Raw genomic sequence first — 10340 nt, 5'->3', positions numbered from 1 at the left:
TATTATGTCTTGACTTTATTTAAAAAAATTTTTTTGCACTTTACATCAATTTATGCAAAATTGAAGGTATTATTACCCAAGACAGCTCCATTACAAAGTCAAACAGGGTCCCCTGAATAACTTTTGTAAAATTCAGAATGATCGGTTCATAAATAATGGTTTTACCTCAGAAAAATACAAATAAATGCACTTTTGAAAAAAATCAACAAATACATTGAACATTACTATACAGTGGGTAAAAATACTCATAGTGCCTTTATACGTTTATTGAGAGTAGAACTGGTTATATAGACATTATTCCTGAAGTTCCATGAAGATCCCTTTGTCCTGAAGTTCTCTGGTGGCCGGCCAATCATAAAAATCCATCCCAATCAATCTGAAAAGAAAAAAATTAATTCTCAAAATCCTATTCCCAGTGATTATGTACAGATACATGTAATTGCACTCATATATGATATTTATACATATAACAATATAAAAATATACCAAAAAAACACTAATAATTACGTACCTATGACTGGATGTAGGTGGACACGTGATTATCTAATGTCCTCCAGGCTCGTAGGACGTGTCCAGCTCCCTTTTCCTCTTCTTTCCTCTTCGCTTCCGTTGTTCCTTCATGTTCTTCTCCATTAATTCAAGTTGTTTTTGAGTCACTGCTGAACGTCTGTAGCCCAGTGCTGTGTCCAGACAGCTCCTCACATATCCACTATTGTAGTCAGCAACAGCATGGCTGACTGCGAAATCAGCATGCCTCTTGGTTTGATATTTGGCTTTATTGCTGTAACACCATATGCGGTGATGCAGACTTTCATTACAGTTTTGCGTTCTGCCTTTTATACAACGCTGCATCATTTCATCTGATGTTAGGTCTTTGTAGACATTATGCACCTCCTCCATGTATGCAGGTTCCAGTTGGAAATGCACTTTCATCTTGGTGTGAGATAGTGGAGGAAGGTCTGCTGCTGCTGCATTCTGGTAGAAACACCAGGATTTATCACCTGTTGGGCAAAGGTGATGCTGAGGTTTTTCATCAGTTGAGGAACAATGGAAGAAGCTTGCCATGATAGAATTCCTCATATCCTCAACTCAAGGATAGGTCTTGAGAGGAGGGTGGTGGTACGAGCATCGTGGCGGCGTCACCACCCACAGCAGCTGCTGCTCTCTTTGCTTGTCTAGACCTTATCATTGCTTCTATGTTCCTTTTCCTCTTGTGGCTTATGTTCTTGGGAAACTGTTTCTTCTTTGCAGGCATTGTGTACCAAAAATGTATACAATGAAAGGCAAAAAGTAACGTCCCAAGGGTAGTCAGCTGTCAGACAAAGTGGCACTGACTTGAGCAGCTCCTTCTCACAGCTAACCTGATGGTTGCCAGTTACTATTTAGAAGATCTAGCTCAAAAATACACCAAAAAAAGGAAAAAAATACCTGTGATACTGTTTTATGAAGCGAGTCGCGCTGGAGCACGTGTTATTGTTATGGTGAGCTGGGCCGCGTCATGCTGATGACGTAGTTGCCATTGTTATAATTATGATAGCTTCATATGTAATTATCGTACAGAGACGAGGCGCACACCAAAATGTTGCCAGAACTTTGCTCTATTTTTCGGTAAGATTAACTCATTTTTCATATTTTTTCGATTTTTTTGGTGTATTTAGGCCCTAAAGCTTCTCAGTATATTTACTAGATCTCAATTCGCTCACTTAAAAGGGGTTGTTAGTGTACAGATATTTCAGCCGAGAAAGAACAAACTACTTAAATAAGATCGTCATTGGTTTGGTCTGTGTGAGGTATTTGTTGGGCAAAAAATGTGGAAAATTTTAGGGTGCTTATCTGTATGTACCTCAACATTATATACATACAAGTAATCTCATTGGGAGAAAACCATATTGTTTACCGTAGTCACCCCGTGTAGACATGTGAGAAAACTTAACCACCTCTGGTCACTACAGGTGGCCCCTCGACCCTCACAATCTTGTCCACATCTATCCGAGACCAGCATAAATTGGGTAGCACCCTCAAGCACGGCGCTAGTAATTAATTGTGGACTGTATAGATTATATTAGTTTAGCTGAATGAAGGGGGGGGGGTAGGATACACATGGATACATCCATCAAGGAAAAACATTTGTACATAATCCCACCACTTACCAGATGTTCTCTGGTGGTCACTTGATGTAGCTGGATCACTCATAACCTATCCAATTACAACATACCTAACTGGCCAGCATCAGTCTGCTATAACTAGAAGGGTTACTTAACTGTGGGTGATTGATACTCCTTATTTCCTCCATTTCCCATCTCATTTCGATGTCTGCTACACCGACACGGTTGTTATTCCAGCAGGACGAGGTATCCGTCGGTTTGTCCCGGTTTAGAAGTCGTGATTCCATAAAGCTTCACTATCCTCGGTACGAGAGTCACGCGTTCACTCGGAGCAGGGCGATCTATTTCACATCCCGCATTCTCTTAACTCAATGTTATTATCACTGATTACATTACCATTCACAAGACGATTTAACGTCTCATAACTATTATACACATTAGAGGTCACTCCATTAAGATCTGCGGCCGATGAGCGAGGATTAACACACGGGTATTTCCCCTGGACACACACCATGGCCGTGCACCTGTCACACCCGGTCGAACATTATTCACTAATTTTACCACCTTTTTACGGTGGTCCCGTAAATCACGTTCCCTCACTCTTCACTAGGGACAGTCACGACACTTCCTATTATGAATTGAGGCCTATATTGATCCTTAGGCCGCCGTGAACGCCAGTTTCCTCATTCCCGGTTTTTTCAGCCTCCTCACCCATTCAAAACACACCCGCCACCTAGTGCCCCAGCTCGACCCCCCACCCCCCGCACATCTGCGCAGGCGCAGCGGGAACCCAGCTGGTTCCATTAAAAATGCAAATACATTTTGACCCAAATCAACACATTAAACACTTGTTAGGCGCTATAGCTTCGGAAATTAAATAATTTCCACAAAAAAATGTAAATATATGAAATTAGTCTCTTAAAAATTGATATTATCAACTGTAACTTTCAAATCATTATGAAATTATATACACTTATAAATACTAATATTGCTATAAAAAGATGTGGAACCATGCTACTGAAGCAACTATTAAAATTTCAGCAATATCGGTTGGCAACCTTGAATTATACAGATTTTTCACTATAATATAGGCACGCCTGTGGCAAGACAGTGATGGAGTGAGTGATGATGAAAGTGTTTTTTTTCTTTTTCGGGTCACCCTACTCCGTAAGAAATGGCCGACGTGTTAATAAAAAAAAATACTTCTACCACTACTATTACTACTGCTACCACTACCACCACTACTTCTATTACTATGATTACTACTACTACTGCCACTATTACTACTAATACTATTACTACTACTATTATTACTATTACTACCACTACTATTGCTTCTACTGTTATTACTACTATTACTACTACCACCACTACTACTACCACCTGCTATTACTACTACTACTATTACATTAAAATGGTATAAAATACCGACAGGTTGTTAGGTAAGACACATATGCAACGGTTAGGTATCTTTATTTTGAAACGTTTCAAAATAAAGATACCTAACCGTTGCATATGTGTCTTACCTAACAACACTACTACTATTACTACTACTACTACCACCTGCTATTACTACTAATACTACTACAGTATTATTAAACATTGTCTCCTATTATATATGTAACTAAATCATTATACACTGTTTTCTGTGATGAATGTAATTAGATAATCATAAATTGTCTATTATAATGAATATATGTAAATAGGTCATTGGACACTGTATTCTATAATGACTGTAAATAACCAGATCATTGTACACTGTCTGCTATAATCAATGTACCCAAATCATTGTACTGCCTTCTGTAATGAATGTATGTAACCATATCATTGTCTTCAATAATGAATGTATGTAACCAGATCATTGTACACTGCTATAATGTGTCATTATTGTACTTTGGTACAATAAATGTAACTAAATTAATGAACATTCCCTGCTAAAACAAGTGAATGTAACAATATTGTTCTGCTTATCGTTCTATGATGAGTAAATGTAAATAATTTATTGTTCATTATCTGGTACAGTGAATGAATGTAACCACATTTGTCTGCTATAATGAATTAAATTTTACCAGATCATTATACATTGCTAAATTGAGTTAATTTAACCATATCATTGTTCATTATCTGCTATAATAATGGATTATCAATATTATTGTACGAAATTTCATTACAAATATAATTCAATACAACAGGTACTATTATTGAATTTGCTGAAATTGTTTTATGTAAATTGTTGCTTAAAAATACTGTGGAGGGAGGGAGCCAGTTTGTGGTGTTCCATACATTTTGTATGCTAAGGAAGAACCAACATGGTTGGCATGGGCTAGTTTCGCCAGACATAATCGTGAGTATCCACCAGAGATTACAGAGTAGTGAAAATCCTCTGCAGCAGACCATTGCTTCTGTATCAATGAAAGATGCTGCTCTCCAAGCAGTTTCTAGACACTTCCCTTCCCTCTATCCCTCCATACAATCGTGTTATAGTGCAACTTCTAAACTATTGTTTGGGGATCATGAAATTGTTTCATTTGAGGGTATGCAAGAGGGGGACTGTCTTGCCCCTTTTCTGTCTGGTCATCAAGGAAGTCAGAGAAGCGCTCTCCAGTGAGCTCATTATCTGGTTCTTGGATGATGGTACCCTAGCTGGCACTACAGAATCTCTCCTAAAGGGCGTCAGGAAAAAAATTAAGACATGCGAGAGAGCACCGAATGCAAAATAGTTTCTACTAATCGACAGATTATTGAAGATGTTAGTGCTGTTTTACGAGAAGCACGAGCCAACACTCTCCTTGGTTCTCCTCTTGGGCCCAATGCCATTGATCTGATCCTAGAAAAGAAAATCTCAGGCCTCAGAAGATGGAAGACAGGATAAAAGGCACTGATACATACGATGCCTTCTACCTACTCACCAGATGCCTGTCCATCCCAGCCTTCAGCAGTCCAAAACTCAAGGAGTATGACTCCCTCCTTAAGACCATACTAGAGAGTGTACTGAATATTTACCATGAAGATGGACAGTGGTTGCAAAACTCACTTCCAGTCAGGCTTGGGGGGCTGGGAATGCACAAATCCTCCCAGATTGCCCTACCAGCTTTCCAATCCTCTTCCACAGCATGAAACGAGTTAATGAAAGAAATTCTTCCAGATAACTTCAGTGACTCAGCAGGAATTCAGGACCCTAGCTGTGCCATTACCATCACTTAAGGCGGCAGGCCGCCGAGTCTGAGCCTAAATACACCAAAAAATCGAAAAAATATGAAAAATGAGTTAATCTTACCGAAAAATAGAGCAAAGATCTGGCAACATTTTGGTGTGCGCCTCGTCTCTGTACGATAATTACATATAAAGCTATCATAATTATAACAATGGCAACTACGTCATCAGCATGACGCGGCCCAGCTCACCATAACAATAACACGTGCTGTGCAAGAAAGGTATAAAATACCGACAATATGAAAGTTAAGACACATGTGCAACATCTGGATATCTTTATTGTAGACCTTTCGCCATCCAGTGGCTTTATCAATACAGATTCTAGGACATAATAGGAAGACAGTAGAACTATATACAAAAGATGAGGTAATCAGTCCCTCGGCCTTGGAGTTAGTGTTCACAGCATCGTGGTGGAGGAGAATCTGGAGCAAAGGCAAGAAGACAGGTGGTTATATAGGCGTCAGTGGATAGGGACGGGCAGCAGACGAGGGCATAGTCACTGGTAGGCGGGATTTCCCAGTGGAAGTAGGTCCTTCCCAAAGAGATGGGTTAGTTGCAGCAGCCGTTAAAAAGGTCTTGTAGAAGTCCTCTGAACCAAGATTCCATGATGTTGCAGTGTCTGACAACACGTGCTCCAGCGCGACTCGCTTCATAAAACAGTATCACAGGTATTTTTTTTCCTTTTTTTTTTTTTTTTTCCTTTTTTTTTTGGTGCATTTTTAGCTAGATCTTCTAAATAGTAACTGGCAACCATCAGGTTAGCTGTGAGAAGGAGCTGCTCAAGTCAGTGCCACTTTGTCTGACAGCTGACTACCCTTGGGACGTTACTTTTTGCCTTTCATTGTATACATTTTTGGTACACAATGCCTGCAAAGAAGAAACAGTTTCCCAAGAACATAAGCCACAAGAGGAAAAGGAACATAGAAGCAATGATAAGGTCTAGAGCAGCAGCTGCTGTGGGTAGTGACGCCGCCACGATGCTCGTACCACCACCCTCCTCTCAAGACCTATCCTTGAGTTGAGGATATGAGGAATTCTATCATGGCAAGCTTCTTCCATTGTTCCTCAACTGATGAAAAACCTCAGCATCACCTTTGCCCAACAGGTGATAAATCCTGGTGTTTCTACCAGAATGCAGCAGCAGCAGACCTTCCTCCACTATCTCACACCAAGATGAAAGTGCAGTTCCAACTGGAACCTGCATACATGGAGGAGGTGCATAATGTCTACAAAGACCTAACATCAGATGAAATGATGCAGCATTGTATAAAAGGCAGAACGCAAAACTGTAATGAAAGTCTGCATCACCGCATATGGTGTTACAGCAATAAAGCCAAATATCAAACCAAGAGGCATGCTGATTTCGCAGTCAGCCATGCTGTTGCTGACTACAATAGTGGATATGTGAGGAGCTGTCTGGACACAGCACTGGGCTACAGACGTTCAGCAGTGACTCAAAAACAACTTGAATTAATGGAGAAGAACATGAAGGAAATCAGGCTGTCTGCCCCCTTAATGAGGGAGACTCGCTGCTCCAGCACCAAAACCTCTTGCACTACTGGCCAACAAACAGTCAAGTTGGGAGGTTGCCAACATGGTTGCGGCTGTAACTTCAGACAGGGAGACTGCCTGTCTGCAAGCTCTGAGCATACCTCACTCTGGGGACTTCCATGCAGTTCCTATTATGGCAACGGGAACAGGCCTCGATCCTAAGACCCTCTGTATTGCAATGGGTCTCTACCTTACTGCCACAATTCACGCGGAATATACGCGTATTTGTGGTGATGCACAAGCCAACCAATATGGTCTACATGGTCTTAACTGCTCCAAAACCAAGACTCAATGAAGTCAACAACATCATAAAGAGAAACCATGCTACAGCTGGATGTATGTATTTTGTGTTTGTGTGTGTGTGTGTGTGTGTGGTGCCGAATAGGTAAAACTGGTTAATTAGCAAGAACTCACTTAAAATTAAGTCCTTTCTAAAATTTTCTTTTATTCATTTAAAGAAATGTTTTTATTTATGTTAATGAAAAAAAGTAATAATTTTGCACCAAAAGAACCTTAGAAAACTTACCTAATCTTATTATAACAATTTAGCCTAATCTAAGTAAATATATTTTAGATAAGTTTACAATAATTTAATAAACAAACACAATGAAATATTTTTTACCTTAGATTCAGAATGATTTTAGCAAAATTATTGCATATACAAATTTTCACTGACAAGTCAACTCCCAAATATCCTAACACAGTCTCATGTATAAATAATGGATTCAAATTAGATAAGTTTAGATTTAGAAAGGATATAGGAAAGTACTGCTTTGGTAATAGAGTTGTTGATGAGTGGAATGGTCTACCTAGTAGGGTTACCGAAGCTAAAACCTTGGGTAGTTTCAAATTTAAGTTGGATAAATACATGGGTGAGAGGGGTTGGATATGAGTGGGACTTGCACATGAGTGAATAGAATTATCAAAGCTTATTTCTTGGGTAGCATTGACAATTGGATTGTTCAAATATTTTGTTAGTGGGATGGATTGTGAAGGACCTGCCTAGTATGGGCAACAGGCTTGCTGCAGTGTTCCTCCTTTCTTATGCTATTATGTATACATTAGCCTGTCTCATGTGTAAATTAGTACTTTGCTTCATGTATACATTAACCTGTCTCATGTATAAATTACTTTGTTTTATACACACATTAGCTTGTCTCGTATAAAAATTATTTTGTCTCGTGTATACATTAATCTGCCTCATGTATAAATTACTTTGTTTCATGCATACATTAGCTTGTTTTATGTATAAATTACTTTGGTTCATGTATACATTACTTTGTCTCATGTATAAATTACTTTGGTTCACGTATACACTAGATTGTATTATGCTTAAATTACTTTAGTAGTTCATGTATGATAAATTAGACACATGTGCAACTCTTGGGTATCTTTATTGAGGAAACGTTTCGCCACACAGTGGCTTCATCAGTCCATACAAAGGAGAATCTTGAAGAACAGGAGGAGAATGAGGTAATCAGTCCCTCAACCTTGAGTCGATGTGGTCAGTCCATCAAGATCGATGGACTGACCACATCGACTCAAGGTTGAGGGACTGATTACCTCATTCTCCTCCTGTTCTTCAAGATTCTCCTTTGTATGGACTGATGAAGCCACTGTGTGGCGAAACGTTTCCTCAATAAAGATACCCAAGAGTTGCACATGTGTCTAATTTATCAACATGTCGGTTCTCAGAACCATTCATCTACAAAGTTCATGTATACATTAGTTTGTCTTATGTATAAATTAATTTGGTTCGTGTATACAATCGCTTGTCTCATGTACACATTAGCCTGCCACATGCATAAATTACTTTGGTTTATGTATACATTAACTTGTCTTGTATATAAATTACTTTGGTTCGTGTATACATTATCCTGTCCCATGTATAAATTACTTTGGTTCATGTATACATTAGCTTGTCTTGCATGCACGTTGTCTCAGGCATACATTACCTTGGCTGTTGTATATATATTGTGTCCTGCATACATTAAATTGTCCTATGTATATTTTAACTTGTCTTGTTGTATACATAAGTTGCTTCAGAGATAAGTTTGTCTCCTGTATTTAACATAATGTTTTGTTCCTGTTAATGAACACAATAAAAATGTTGAAGTAAGTACTTTTATGTTTGTCCTTGTTGTGTGCAATATATAAGCAGTATGACCTTGTGTTTACATTTCACAATTATCTTGTGTTCACAGTATTGTGTTTTTTACCTAGTAATGCTGACTAATTTCAACAAAACATCCACAATGCCTAAGCTCAACCAAAGGTTTGTTGGCCCTTATCGAGTAGTTGAACATGTCAATGGCAATAAGTATAAGGTTAGAGAAATTAGTACTGGTCAGTATAAGGAATCGCATTTAGATCAAATTAAATTAGTATGCGATGTCGAGGATGATAATTCTACCCAGACTCTTGTGTCAGTCGCTGACAATGCTCTTGACTCTGTACCCTCTACCTCTAATACTCAGACAGATAATCAACCCGAATGTCGTTATTCTTTGCGTACTCGACAAGTAATGAGAAACCCACAGGTATCTTTTGTAGATACTTGTTCAGATCTCCCTCAGTCAAGGCATGTGTTAACCATTGCAAAGGAATTCGATCCTCCCAAAGACGATAACCATTCTGCATATGTAAATCTTACCCTCGCAGAGTTGGGTTTAAATGTACATAGTCTGTATAATTAGATGTCCAAGATGAATGAAGTTGTCAACTGTGTGTTTTGTTATTAGCCGATCAGTTTTCAGAAAAAAATTTTGTGCTCACGTTCCCTCCGAGTTCTGAGATTAGCAGTACTGATCTGTGCACGCCAGATTTGCCTTTGCTGTTAATTACTTTCAACTTTGCAAATACATTTTTTTTTCTTCCCCAGAATCCGTAGAGTGCATGAATACAGATCAATCAATCAATTTCACCCTTTATTATACCATAATTTGTTCTTATAATTCGTAATGCATTACGTTAAAACTTATTATGTTAACATCCATTACAATACCATCCATCAGTTCTAAGTTACATATGTCTTTGCTATTGTATAGAATCAGCCTAGAGCCACCTGCCTGTTCAGCCTATAGTGTAGTATTGTACGTCGAGACGACATACGTAACATGACTGAGCTGTCAGCATAGTTGCTGATCCCCTGCATGTGTTGTATAGCTTATCTGAGTATCATAGTACCATCCATATGTTTACAAATACGACCCCTTTGCTCGGCCTAGTGACTAGTTTGTATGACGTCAGGTGATGCCACATGAGTGGGTGGGATGCGCTGCATCAGTCTCAGTTCCCCGTTATCCAAGCAGGCGACAGGATAGGCAGTTTGGGCTCTCCCCCTTCATACTCTGCTAATACAAGTGTTAACATTCAACAAGTGTATTTAACTCCAACCATGATATCTCCTTCGAACCCCCACTACACAGTTGGAAGTTGAAGATTCAGATGAATCACAGAGATTTTAGGAAG

General features: G+C 39.0%; 1 long non-coding RNA gene across 1 annotated transcript; it reads right to left on the bottom strand.

The window, feature by feature from the left end:
* Positions 1–251: 251 nt before the first annotated feature.
* Positions 252–1325, bottom strand: LOC128696773 (uncharacterized). The gene is made up of 2 exons (XR_008408201.2): positions 512–1325; positions 252–376 (listed from the first exon to the last, which is right to left on the bottom strand). It is a non-coding gene; the product is annotated as an uncharacterized lncRNA (long non-coding RNA).
* Between the last annotated feature and the right edge of the window lie 9015 nt (positions 1326–10340).

This window comes from Cherax quadricarinatus, chromosome 52 (assembly GCF_038502225.1).
Source record: "Cherax quadricarinatus isolate ZL_2023a chromosome 52, ASM3850222v1, whole genome shotgun sequence".
Classification (NCBI taxonomy): Eukaryota; Metazoa; Arthropoda; class Malacostraca; order Decapoda; family Parastacidae; genus Cherax; species Cherax quadricarinatus.
This window is presented reverse-complemented; position numbering and strand designations above follow the sequence as displayed.